This window comes from Mastigoproctus giganteus, chromosome 8, assembly GCF_048544385.1.
Source record: "Mastigoproctus giganteus isolate SK-2022 chromosome 8, ASM4854438v1, whole genome shotgun sequence".
Classification (NCBI taxonomy): domain Eukaryota; kingdom Metazoa; phylum Arthropoda; class Arachnida; order Uropygi; family Thelyphonidae; genus Mastigoproctus; species Mastigoproctus giganteus.
In genome coordinates, this window is record NC_143582.1 from 159422084 (window position 1) to 159436855 (window position 14772).

The 14772-nt window shown below is 40.9% G+C and overlaps 1 protein-coding gene across 6 annotated transcripts in view; it reads right to left on the reverse strand.

Moving 5' to 3' along the window:
* Window positions 1–14772, reverse strand: part of Ask1 (apoptotic signal-regulating kinase 1) — an 843483-nt gene that overhangs the window by 753281 nt on the left and 75430 nt on the right. The gene's annotated exons all lie outside the window — the stretch shown is intronic.

Consider the following 14772-nt stretch of genomic DNA (forward strand, 5'->3'; position numbering starts at 1 on the left):
AGGACAGTCATCTGCCCTCAGCAGAAAAGCATGTGTAAGATGGCTGAGACGAGCTAGAACAACTTCCTCTTTGTGGTTCCTGCGCAGACTAGACTGCCAATGTCATTGTCGGGCTTTTAAGGGCACAAAAGGTAATATAGTTGTACACGTTGGCACTAATAATATTAAGAATAGGAGACCGGTAGAATTACTTAACAAGTACAGGTCACTGTTGAACAAAAGCCGAGAATTAGGGTTGAATTTGAAAGTGTCTGCAATTCTGCCCAGACACGATAGGAGGGAGTATATGATGAAAGCCTTGTCGATCAATTCGGCCCTGGAAAGATTGTGCACGGCTCGAGGGGTAGAATTTTTTTCAGCCTGGACTGTACTTGTTAACAGGAGAGATTGCTTCTACAGGGATGGGACACACTTAAATAGAAAGGGTGCAAGAATATTAGCTGATGCTATCGAGGCAGTGTTAGGTGGGTCGGAAAACTGCTAGCTTGGGGGGAGACAAAGACCAATAGATTGACAGTAGCCACTGGCAGAAGTGAAAGAGATTCTTGCACTGCTTCTATTAGAATGAGCAGAAGCCTGAAAAACAAAATGCATGGTATTTGTATTTCAGAGACTGCTGGGAGCCATTGCGGTACAAGTAAACACATGGGTTGTGTTAGGGTAGCTAAGAATAGAAACAGGTGCAGGTATACTTGCGTGTACACCAATGCTAGGAGTTTAGTAAATAAATTTTATGAATTTGAGGTATTGCTCAAAACATCAAAGGCAGATATTGTTGGGATATCAGAGACGTGATGTCACACAGATATAAGGGATGCAGAACTGCAATTTGGGGAGTACAACGTCTACAGAAAGGATAGACAGGATAGGAAGGGGGGAGGGGTTATGCTATTAGTTAAGAAACACATAGAAACCAAGGAAGTGAAGCCAGTCGACATCTCTGGACAGTGCAGTGTTGAGTCAGTTTGGTGTGACATAAGCATTGGGAGATCAAAATTGAGAGTAGGAGTGTGCTATAGGCCTAATGACTCTGATGAGTATAATAAGGAACTGTACAGGGAAATAGAGTGGACCATTAATCAGAGAGTCTTATAATGGGAGATTTTAATTTCCCAGATACTGACTGGAATTTGGGGGCTGGCTACTCACACACTAGCAGGGCTTTTGTGGATTTATTGGATGATTGTTTTCTACATCAGCATGTTCGGGAGGCAACTAGAGGTAGTAATACTCTTGATTTGATTATCAGCAGTGATTCTTCATGCATTAAGAATCTGCAGATAAATGAACCACTAGGTGGCAGTGATCACAGTGTGCTGAAGTGGGATTTACTCAAAGAGGTAACTACCATTAGGGGTAAAGGGAAGGGTTATTGCTTCCGTAAAGGCGACTACGATGGACTGAGACAGTATTTAAATTCTATACATTGGGACCAACTGATGATGTTACCAACAGCAAATTCAAAATGGGAAGCATTCAAAGAACTTATCTTGGAAGCTACTAGGCTTTACATATCAACTAAGAAATATTGTTCAAGGTTTAGGCCAAAATGGATGTCAGATGAACTAATGAGGCATACGGCAGAGAAGAAAAATGCATCGGATACTTACAAATTAACACATGACACAGACGCCTATGATAGATACAAGTTGATATGCAACCAAGTTACAAAGGAGGTTAGGCAGGCGAAGGCAGATTACGAGAAATCCTTGGCAAGGGATGCAAAGAAAAACAGCAAAGAGTTCTTTACTTATGTAAACTCTAGAAGGAAGGGGATGAATCAGATTGGTCCACTTGATATTGATGGGTCAACTGTTGATGATCCTGCTCAGGTAGCTAACAAACTAAATGAATATTTTGCATCGACATTCACACATGAGGAGTTATTCAGCAAGGGGAATGCCAGAGGTGTATTCAACTCTAGCAGTAAGCTACAGAATCTTGAAATAACTGGGAGTAAAGTGGAGGAGAAACTGTTGAAGATAAACATAAGAAAGGCACCCGGGGTGGATGGGATCTATCCAGTTATATTAAAGGAGGCAGCAAAGGAAGTAAGCAAACCCTTAGCCATAATTATGAGAGCTTCCTTTTACTCAGGGGAGGTACCCATAGACTGGAAATGTGCAAATGTGACCCCAATTCACAAAGGAGGATCAAAGGCTGACACAAGTAATTATAGACCTGTGAGCTTAACTTCTGTTCCAGGAAAATTAATGGAGGCACTGGTTAAAGAAGCACTGCAGGATCATTTAGACAAGACTTCAGTTATAGCTCAGACACAGCATGGTTTTGTTAAGGGGAAGTCTTGCCTGACCAACTTGATTGGATACTATGATGCAGTCACAAAAGAACTGGATGCAGGGAATAACTTTGATATTATATACTTGGATCTTAGAAAGGCTTTTGATACTGTTGCACATGGAAGACTGCTACACAAATTGGAGCAGTGTGACATTGGAGGCAAAGTGCTGCTATGGATAAAGGGGTGGTTGAGGGGGAGAAGACAGAGAGTGGTAATCAATGGATACTGCTCATCGTGGACTAATGTTATTATTGGAGTCCCTCAGGGCTCAGTGTTGGGTCCATTATTGTTTTCTGTATTTATAAATGATATTGATGATGGTATATCAAGCTTAATGTCCAAGTTTGCAGATGATACAAAGGTTGGCAGGGTTGTAAAGGACACTACTGACACTATGCTGCTGCAACAGGATCTGGAAAGGTTGAGCAGATGGGCTGAGAGGTGGCAAATGAAGTTTAACATTGACAAATGTAAAGTACTACACATGGGAAACAGCAACCCCAGAGCAACGTATCAACTCTGTGGTACTACACTGACAGTGGTAGAGAATGAAAGGGACTTGGGGGTGGTTTTGCAGGCAGATATGAAGTTCTCTGAGCAGTGCAGATGGGCTGCAAGAGTAGCTCATGGAGTATTGTCAATGATATACAGGAATTTTTCCAGCAGGGATAAGGAGGTGATTATTCCATTGTATAAGGCAATGGTCAGGCCACACCTAGAGTACTGTATACAGGTCTGGAGGCCTCATTTCAAGAAGGATGTAGAGCTGCTGGAACGAGTACAGAGAAGGGCAACAAGATTAGTGAATGGAACAAAGGGGTGCTCTTACGAAGAAAGGCTTAAGTTTTGCAAATTACAGTGTCTGGAGACTAGGCACCAGCGAGGTGATCTGATAGAGGAGTACAAAGCCTTGAAGGGTTTGAGCATGCTCAATGCTGATGGGATTCTTCCTCTAGCTCAGAAAAATCACCTGAGAGGGCATAAATTCAAATTGAGGAAAGACAGATGTAGGATAGACGTGTGGAAATTTGCCTTTAGCCAGCGGGTGGTTGGTTGGTGGAACAGACTTCCATCCCTTGTAGTGGAGGTTGATAGCCTAAATAAGTTTAAGGCTCAGCTGGACAGGTATTTTGAACGAACAGAGGGGTGAAGTGGAAGTGGGGTTTTTTTTTTTTTTTTTTTTGGCTGATGCTGCATAAGCTTGCTTTCTTGCATCAAATGCCTCTGCTAATGCTAATGTCGGATTACAGGCTTTATCTGATAGAGCTTGTTTGTGACTTGCTCATACCGAGATTGTTGACAGTAATTTAGTGTGTATTAGCTGCCTGTAGTCTGTATAGGGAACTAACAGGCAATATGTGTTGTGGAGTTCTGGTGATCTGGCCGCAGCATCTGCCAGTTAATTTCCCCCGATCCCAATGTGGCTTGGGATCCAGCAGAAACGGATGTCGAATGAGCACTCAAACAGGGAATGTAACGTCTACTGAATCCGGATCGCAAACGGATGAGAATTATACCTCATCCCCGATAAAGCCTGCAGTGTACTTGAAGAGTTAGTGTATACCATACATCTTTGGTGCTTACGGGTTTTAATGTGGTCCAAGGCTAGCTGTATATATGCTGCATTCATGGAGAATCTTCCCAGATATAGTACTATCTGGAAAGACAGCAGCAGATCCTACAGACAACTCTGACTTCGAGCCATCAGTGAACACGTGCAAAAAATCAGAGTAATCAGATTGGTGGGCAGCATAGAGTTGTTGGTACAGAGGATGGAGTTATGGCCTTACCTCAACTTTTAATGGAGAAGTCACATGATGGTAAGCAAGTTGGTTGGTTGGTTGGTTGGTTGGTAGCTTTATGAGAAGAAGATGCTTCTTCTCTAGGGTGAAAGAAGATGCCTTGGTGACTGGCCAACATTGTCTACCGTGATATTGAACTCTCTGAGCAGCTCTTGGACACGGATGCCAAAGGATTGGTTAGCAGTCTGACGGGTTTTATAAAGCGTTTCCCATTGTGGCTCAAAAACGTAAGTCCATGTTGGGTTGTCTAGCAGGGATTTTAGTTTAAAGGTATATTTTAGCAACAATTGCTTTCATCGGAGCAATAGTGGTGGAGCAATAGTGTCGAAGCAGGTCGTTCACCTGCTTCGACATATAAACTCTGGACAGGAGATGTTCTGAATGCTCCAGCAGCAGTACGGATGGATTGGTGGTGGAGTGGGTCTAGCCACCGTAGTATGCTATTTCTAGCCGATGCGTACACTTGGGACCCATGGTCTAATTTTGAATGAACAAGCGTACAATAAAGGCGGAGTAAAGTGCATTGGTCTGTCCCCCCATTCATTTGAGATGGCACAAAGGAGATTCAATCCCCTCGTGCACTTTGTTCGCAGTTGACGGATATGTGGTAAAAATGTCAACTTCTTATCGAATGTGAGACTCAAGAATTTTGTCTCAGGTACTACTGGAATGTGTTGTCAGACCATCGGGCCTGCCAGGTCTGCAACAAGGGTGTCATTAGATGCCTCTTGTTGTTGTTGTTATTTGGTTTTTAGGAGCATTAGCAACTAAGGCCATATTGCTCCGGGAATATGCGGTGGTCATTCCCTGACCTTTCCGCATCCTCCGTATTTTGTGGTGATGGGCTCGAACCCCAGTCTAATCAAGAAGCGTGTGCTATGCACTGCTGCTCCTTCCCACCTGGCTATGGAGGCACCTAGATGCCTCTTTTCAGCACTTGTGTTGTTTGTTGGATCGGAGGTGAAGCCAATGCAGGTGGCCATTCTCCCTTTGGACAGTTGGTAAAGCAGCCCACAATTTCCAGGTCCAGGGGAAGAGATCCAACAAGGACCTGGAGCTTGTGGGTGCTAACCATACAACACGCTCTGGAGATAGTCAGGAGGATAGAGCCCTGTATGGTGTCTAGTTTTCTCCCATTTACTGCAGTGATTGCTTTGTTGTACCACATACCTGCGGCATATGACAGAGCCGGGATGAAAATAGCCTTGTAGAAAAGGGAAAGCATCCTTTTCTTCAATCCCCAATCCCTTCTGGTAACTGGAAATCATAGCTGAGTAATTGCTAATTTTGGTACGTAGGTAATTTAGATGTGGAGTGAATCACGTTCTTATTCAGGACTAGCCCGAGATATTTTAGTTCCGTTTTTAGCTTTATGGTTGTTCCATGGATTTTTATCTGTGAGGGCCTCCTAATATCCAGAGAACCCCTCAAGAGGATTGAACTCGTTTTTCCCGGCAAAATTCTGAGCTGGTTCTCTTGGGTCCAGTGCAGCAGTGTCGAGACGGCTCGATTTGCCGTTGCTTCCATTTGGGCTCTGCTGTGTGCCTCAAGCATCATTATCAAATCATCAACGTAGGTTTGTTTGTTATTTGGTTTTAGGAGCATTAGCAACTAAGGCCATATTGCTCCAGGGATATGCGGTGGTCATTCCCTGAGCTTTCAGCATCCTTCGTATTTGGAGGGCACATCAACGTAGGCTTGCATTTTTACTGTGTTCAGGTCAAAATTTAAGAACTCAAGGACCAGATTCAACAGAAGGAGTCCCAGGACAGCCCTGCGGGCAACCCTGAAGACTGGTCATGATACTTGGCAGTATGGAGCACTGACGTTGCCTTTTCTCTTTGCTAAGTAGGTCTCAATGCATTGGTATAAGTTGATGGAATGTTTGCCTTCTGGAGCCTGCCGAGGATGCTTGGCCACCATAGTGAGTCAAATGCCCCGGGCAAAATCTATTGAGATTATTAGGAAATACTTGCTAGTGCAGGTATGTGCTTTTTATATTATGTTTGCCAGAGCATCAGGAGCAGAGCGCCCTCTCCCCAAACTGTATTGATTCGGAGAGGAGAGCCCAACACCAATGTAATGGGTTTCAATCTTTTGATAGAGCAGTTGTTCGAAAGTCTTGCTGAGCACCGAGAGCAGTGCAATCGGCCTATAGGAACCCGGAAGGTCTTGTTGCTTTTTGGGTTCTTCATTATGAGTCTCACTCTTGCTGACCTCCAAACAGTGGGGAAATAGCCCTCTTTGAGGCAGTAGTTAAATAAGTTCAGGATTGTGTCTGGGATATATTCAACCATCCTTTTGACAATTTCAGGTTCCAGTAAGTTTTCGCCAGGTGATTTCCTGTTTCGAATTTTGTTTGCTGCAATTTTAAGATCTACTCGAGTGAAGGCTCCTTCAACGTGTGAGGGGGTTGTAATCAGTATTCTCTTCGCATAGTCATATCTGGTCAGCGTCGCTTGGAATAACAGGTGGTAGGAATGTGGCATCCGGGATGTTGTTTATTGACTCCCACCATGTTCTTGTGTAATTGCCTTGCAGGAGTTTGGTGGCAGGGATGACCTCGCCCCTAGGAAGTTTGTTGGTGGCTATTTTGTAGACCACCCCCCCAGGGGTCGGTGTTTCCGGCTGCTGAGACCAAGTGTTCCCAGGAAAGTTTCTTTCTGGATTTGATTTGAGCTGTGTATTCGTTTCTTTTTTCCCTGTTGAGTTGCCTCAGGTCCTCTATCTCTACCTCTTGCCACGAGCTCACTGATAGAGTTTTTGGCAGTTGTTGACTTTATGCCTTAGTGTTGGAGCTGTGGGGACCACCAAGGGACTACTTCAGGAGTCAGTTTTCTCCTCTTGATAGCAGCATTTGCAGAATCCGTAATTATTTTAACAATCGCACGTTGGTGTTGGTCAGGACTGAAGTCTGAGGGATTCAAGTTCTGGATGGTCTTACTCAGGATTTCCCGGAAGAGGTTCCAATCAGCCTTGTCAACTGCGAATCTGTGAAGAGTCTGTCTTGCTGTTGGTTGGACACTGAGAGAGCGATGCAATTGAAAGGTGAGCCCCCTGTGATCAGATGTTGTCCAGGAAAAAAAGGTGTCCTGCAATCGAGCGGCTTGGGAGGTTCACATCAATCGTCACCTCCCACAGAGTGCTCGAGTAGGTTGGTAGATTATTTGGTCTATTGAGGATAGTGAGGCTGCTGTTGGAAAGGAAATCTTCTAGGCTTTGACCATTATTAGTGCCACACCTGTCTGGTGTTTGCTCCGGGGATATGCAGTGGTCATTCCCTAATCTTTCCGCATCCTCCGTGTTTGGTGTTCACAGGCTCGAACCCCAGTCTAATCAAGAAGCGTGTGCTACATACTGCTGCTCCTGCCCACCTGGCTACGGAAGCGCCAGAACGTGAAGGCGGCCATGTTGGCATTGAGCATATGCGCTACATACAAGCACAATGCTATCACATATATATGAATTAAAAAACGTCACATAAATTCACTAAATCTGCACAGAATTTCACGTAAAGCCACCTGGTGATCCAGTATCTTTAGTTCTTCAAGTTCAAATCGCTGGTGAACGGTATATCCGTGATTAATCAGCACTATAATAACTTTTAACCAGAGCACATAGAAATGTGACCGCACAGTCGAAATCCCACCCTTCGTAAGAAGTAATGAGTTCTTCCACAAGATGCCTGTAGTTTCCGGCTTTAACATTTCCATGAAAAGCCCAGCTAAACATTTCGAAAGGCTTTCCACGCTGATTTCTCGCTATCACTAAGGACACATTCGAACTAATCGTCTTTGAAAAGTTGCTTATTTGTGGACCAATGAAAATGAACCCCCTGTATGATGTGGAGTGGTGCAAGCAAAACTTCATTTCGATCTACCACCAAGGTTCAAATGCTTCGTTCTTCATTCCAGGTGTTAATAATTTTTGAGGCCAACTCCTCTTCTCGTAGTCCATATCCTTAGCAAGACTATCCCACTCGCAGAGAAAGCAACAATACTTAGTGCAACCCTTATGTAGTCCTAATAAAATGGTGATTACCTTTAAATTACCACATATCTGCCTACTCATACTTCTGAAAATGTACAACTAAGAGGATGTTCTCCATGTTTGCATATGTTTCTTTTTTGTGGATGGCTTACACAACAGGTATTGAATGCAACATGTTTCCATTATGTAATAACGCAGCCTTAAGGCTAACCTTAGAAGCATCTATAAAATTATAAATAGTCACCATTCTTCAGGAACGTGCCTCATGTTCATTGCTGCCATTAGACCAACATCCTTACAGACCATGAAAGTTCACGGTCTGTGAAATTAGAATTTATTTCACAGATTCAGAATTAATTTCTGTGAAAGTTTCACTTTCACAGAATAATCTAGAAGATTCCTCTGTTGTAGCCTCAATGCCAAAATCTCTGCGTAATTCTTCAGAGTTCGAGATTCCTGATGAGGTCATTAAGCTCACTTTTTCTGATCTTATATGGTTCAGACAAAAAGGTGGATCCTTTGACATAGACTGCTGCTGCTGTACTTCTTCATGAGTATCAAGTTGATGTTCTTCAGTGTTTTCATCTTCGTCAGTGTACAGAAAAACAGACAGGTGTTTCAGGAAGAGGTATTGCTTCACCGTGAGAGAGAGGATGAATTGCAGGTAGTATATTTGGGTACATCACTGTCCACTTTTTCTTCACTATCTCCCCTTTTTCTAATAGGAGGCACCACACAAAAGTAACAGTCTGCAACGTGATTTGTTGGCTCCCTCCATATCATGGGCACTGTGAAAGGCAAAAAACATCCCTTTCAATTCACTCACGTGTTGAGTTTTGATGAACAGGTAGTGCATCACATGCATGGAGCCCAGTTTGTGTCCTGGTCGCATACTTTACACCGAAAATAAAAGAACTAAGCCTTTTTTGTGGCTCGAGTTAAGGACGCTTTCTTGAAGCTAACATGACTTCTCCACATATATAACAGAAGCCGTCCAGACTATTCACACAATTAAGGGGGATATTAATCTTACATGACACAAATACTGCATAAAAATAGGAATCTCACAAAGAACAACCATAACTGAGAACAAATCACACAGTACCTAGCTGTATTCGAAGATTACTGCAACAGATTTGAAGATGCATTTGAGGCGACAACTTATCACATGATGCAGAGCGAGGTGACAGTTGCCGATCACATAAGAGAGTAGTGGTAGTCAAACTGTGGTGTTGCCATGCATTTTTTGCCGAGAGGCGAAGTTGATAATGTAGAGTCACTAATATAAGACCAAGTGTAATTCAAAAACAAGCGCCAAACGAAAAATTTCAATGTGATTTTCATGTTCAGCAGCATGAAATTAGTCAAGATTGAGTATTTTTGTTTTTGCAACATTTTACGTGTTGTCCAGTGTTAGCATTAGCAGAGGCACATCATGCAAGAAAGAGAGCTTATATAACATCAGCAAAAAAAAAAAAAAAAAAACCCCTTCTCATGTCACCCATCCACTCGCACCAAATTTTTTGTCTAGTTCTTTCTTGAATCTACATAAGCTATCAACTTCTACAACAGATGGAAGTTTGTTCCAGCAATCAACTACCTGCTGGCTAAAGGCAAACTTCTGCACATCTATTTGAATTTATGCCCTCTCAGGTGATTATTCTGAGCAAGAGGAAGAATTCCATCAGCACCGAGCAAGCTCAAAGACTTTATACACCTCAATTGGATCACCTCACAGATACCTAGTCTCCAGACACTGTAATTTGCAAAACTTAAGCCTTTCTTCTTAAGAGCAACCCTTTGTTCCATTCACTAATCTTGTTGCCCTTCTCTGTACTCATTCCAGCAGCTCTACATCCTTCTTAAAATGAGGCTTCCAGATCTGTATACAGTACTCAAAGTGTGGCCAGACCATTACCTTATGCAAGGGGATAATCACCTCCTTCTCCCTGCTAGAAAAATTCCTGTATATCATTGACAAGACACCATGAGCTAATCTTGCAGACCATCTGCACTGCTCAGAAAACTTCATATCTGCCTGCAGAATTATCCCAGGTCCTTTTCATTCTATACCACTGTCAATGTAGTAACATACAATTGATACATTACTCTGGGGTTACTGCTTCCCATATGCAGTACTTTACATTTGTCAACGTTAAACATCAGTTGCCACCTCTCAGCCCTTCTGCTCAGCCTTTCCAGATTCTGTTGCAGCAGCATACTGGCATTAGTGTCATTAACAACCCTGCTGATCTTCGTATCATCTGCAAACTTGGACATTAAGCCTAATATATCATCATCAATATCATTAATAAATATAGAAAACAACAATGGACCCAACACTGAACCCTTGGGGACTCCACTAATAACATGAGTCCACAAAGAGCAGTGTCCATTGATTACCACTCTGTCTTCTCGCACTCAACCATCCTTTTATCCATAGCAGCAATTTGCCTCCAATGCCACACTGCTCCAATTTGTGCAGCAGTCTTTCATGTGCAACAGTATCAAAAGCCTTTCTAAGATCCAAATATATGATATCAAAATTATTCTTTGCATCCAGTTCATTTGTGACCACATCATAGTATCCAATCAAACTGGTCAGACAAGACTTCCCCTTAACAAACCCATGCTGTGTCTGAGCTATAGCTGAAGTCTTGTTAGATGATCCTTTCTTTAACCAGTGCCTCCATTAATTTCCCTGGAACAGAAATTAAACTAACAGGTCTAATTACTTGTAATTACTTGTATCACCCTTTGATCCTCCTTTGTGAATTGGGGTCACATTTGCACATCTCCAGTCCATGGGCACCTCCCCTGAGTCCAAGGAAGCTCTCATAATTATGGCTAAGGGTTTGCTTACTTCCTTTGCTGCCTCCTTTAACTGGATAGTTATCAAAGTTACAGTGAAAAAAGAACAACAAAATCCACTTTTTTTGTTATAATTCATATTTATACTGTCTCAATTATTTAAAATGTATGTGTCATACAAACATGTTCAAAAAGGTTGTCCTTAATGCATTGAAAAGTTTATAAACTTTGTGAATTGGTTTCTCCCTCACAGATAATATAAACTTTAAATCCTGTCACAAAGCATACGTACAGGCACTCCTCGACTTTCATATGTAATCAGTTTTTTTTCATGTATGTAAGTCCGTTTTGTACGTGTCCAACTTCGGTTTTGTAGATACAAAATACATATACAGTACAGTACAACGCACTGAGATTAAAACCCCTGACAAACTTCATGTACAGCATTTTACAATTTGTAACCGAATTAAATGAGGCTGAAAAACATACAATGAATAATAATGTATATATAGTACAGCATTTATTCAAAACTAATTTAAAAAAAAAAAAATGATACATAATTTAATTTAATATACGATCAAATCACTTTACGATGGACTCTCCAAAATAAAATACCATTCGCCATACAATATGTAGTAAATGCTGGTCATTGTGATCACATTTGCGAACTGAATTTTAATTCTATTAATGGCTATTCTAATAAGTGAAAATAGGAAAAATATTATCCATAGGCTATAAAATTAAAGAAATAAAACAAATTTACACTTTACTTCCTCCAATTAACAAAATTAAATGATGTGTGAAAATCGGAAGAACATTTCCCACAGGTTAGCAAAATAACAATACATTTATGCTTAAGTACTAGCTTAATTAATAGTTTAAATAATCGATATTTCTGTTCACTGACATTTTTTTTTTTTTTTTTTTTTTTCTGGTGATAAAATTTAAAACAGTAAGAATATAAGCAATCAATAATAAAGAACACAGCACGCACAAATCGCAACTAACACGATACACGGTAACAACTTTACGAAGTTCAAAAAATAGGAATGAAGAGAAGATTCTGAAAATTTGTTTTTTACAGGATTGAAGATTTCAGTGAAGGTGAACCACATTTCACCATTATAACAAAATTCCACAGAATTCCAACTACCGGTATCATTGAAAATGCAATAAGATCAAGTTTACTACCCGTTTATAATTACATTGCATTAACAGAAAATGCCCAATAAACCGGAAAGTGCAAATTGTTTTTATTATCATGGTGTTCAAAATCGATTCATATAACTGAACATAGCAACAGCTTTGTACGAGTATCATATTTTACAGGATATAAGATGTGATTTTTTTTCCTTCAAAAACTATTACCTATAATCAACTTGCTTACTATAAATTGAAAGTAAACATCCAGTTCGGGAATTATTCAGCAAGTTAGTAGGATTTACAACACAGACTGTAGCAAAGTGACTCTACAATTCCCTCTTAATGATACTGAAACAACTATCAAAAGGCATTGCTCCTGATTTTGCCCTAATCCATATTGATATTCAACAGTAAAGATCATTTGCACATATTTTAAAAAATTGATTAAACAGGTGCACATAAAATAATTCGATTTAATTAGTTTTTTGCATAACTTATATAGTTATTTAATTGAAAGTCAAAATAGGATTTGTTTCAGAACTCGGTCTGTGTTTCTGATAGAATCGCAGTTATCAGTTGATTCAACTACTGCTCATCTCAGATGGCCAAATTATTCGCTATTTGATTCCTTTCACCTAAAAGGTGGTAATTGTGCATTTATCCGTTCCGATATTCCCTGTCAGGGACTTGGTAATTTGAAATCTCCTCTTTTCGATCTTCTCTGGCTTAAAATCTCTTTACCTCAATTGTGTCAAATTCATCTGTTGTCTCTACCGATCACTTGGAGCTCTTTGACTTCCTCTCTTTGCAACCTGACTTTCTCCAATCCAACTTTCCTAATAGTGAGGTTATTTCTCTTGGTGTTTTTAATGTTCACAACTCCAGCTGGCTTCTATTTTCTAGTCACATCGACCCAGCTGGTCGAGATGCTGAGGCTTTTGCAATTACTAATGATCTTGCACAGATTGTTCATTTACCTACAAGAATACCGGACAATCCTAACCATACAGAGAACACACTTGATCTTTTTCTCACAAACAACCCTTCTAAGCACACAGTCAAAGTGAGTGGTCCGTTAGGCACCTCAGATCACAACTTCGTGATAGTCTCTTCTCCAATGGAGCCTTTATCTCATGGCTCTTCCAAACCTCGTATTGTTTGGCATTACAAGAATACAAAATGGGATGACCGGCAAGATTTCTTTTGTTCTTTTCCTTGGTCGAATTACTGTTTCAAAACTTCTGATTTCAACGTTTGCTCAGATCGTGTCAGTGAAATTATTCTTGTAAGAATGGAATTCTTCATTCCACACTCCACTTTAAAATCTCGCCCTTTATCTAAACTTTGGTTTTCCAATAAATGTGCTAAGGCTGATCATGAGAAGAACATTGCATATCGTAATTGGCTTGTTTCCAATTCTTCAGTTTCATTTTCTGCCTACACCAAACTTTGCAACAATTGAAAAGCAGTTATTAATCAGTCCAAACTAAATTTTGAACAGGCTAAGAGTAGAAAACTTGCTTCATGCCCTAATGGTAGCAGAGCATTCTGGTCTCTTGCCAAAAGCTATTGGCTGCAACTTTTGCCCATCTCTCCTCCCACCTCTGTCAAAAGCAGATAGTTCTGTTGTCACTTCAGCCAAGGATAAAGCAGACCTGCTAGCATCCCATTTTTCTTCCAATTCATGTATTAATGATCTTGGTAAAACACCTCCCACCATTCCCAACACGTGCCATTCAATGCCTTCTGTCGTCTTCCATCAAAAGGATTTTGACAAATCTTGATGCTAAGAAAGCTCCAGGTCCTGATGGTATTTCTCCACTCATTCTCAAAGCCTGTGCTCCTGAACTACTCCTGTTCTTTGCAGCCTTTTTTCTCTTTCTTATTCCAAAGGTGTTTTTCCTTCTGCTTGGAATTGGAAAAGGGGTGACAAATCCCTCCCATCCAATTATCGTTCCATTGCAATTACTTCTACTCTTTATAAAGTAATGGAGAAATCAATTAACCACCAACTCTTAAACTATATAGAAACCTTCTGTCTGATCAACGATCGCCAGTATGGATTCTGTCAGTGTCGAACCACTGGTAATATTCTGGCTTATGTTACCCATTTATGGACTAATTCAATGGAAAAGTTCGGTGAAACACAAGCAGTTTCTCTTGGCATCTCAAAGGCCTTCGATCTTGTTTGGCATAACAGTCTTCTAAACAAGCTTCCATCTTATGGTTTGCCAACTGTTTTTTGTAATTGGTTGTCCAGTTTTCTCTCTGATCGCTCACTGAGGGTGATGGTAGATGACTCTGTTTTCTAATTTCTCCACTAATGCTGGTGACCCCCAAGGATCAGTTCTTTCCACCACTCTTTTCCTCTTGTATATCAATGACTTTCTTCCATTGACTAGTAATCCTATCTATAGTTTTGCCAATGATAGCGTACTGCACTCCACTTTTCATTTTGAGAAACCTTGCCCTGCTCGATCAGCTTCAACTTCTCTAATATCCGCTACCAAATCCTTAAATGCCGATATCCAGGTAATTCTCCAGTGGGACAAAGATAACTTAATTGATTTCAATCTTTCTAAAACTCAGTCTTGTCTTATATCTCACAAAAAGGATTCTTCTGCTCCTATACTTATCTTTGGTGACACTGATTTCTAGGCAACATGATACATCTCTTTTGGGGATTACCCTGACTTCTAATCTCTCTCTTGACACAAGCACATT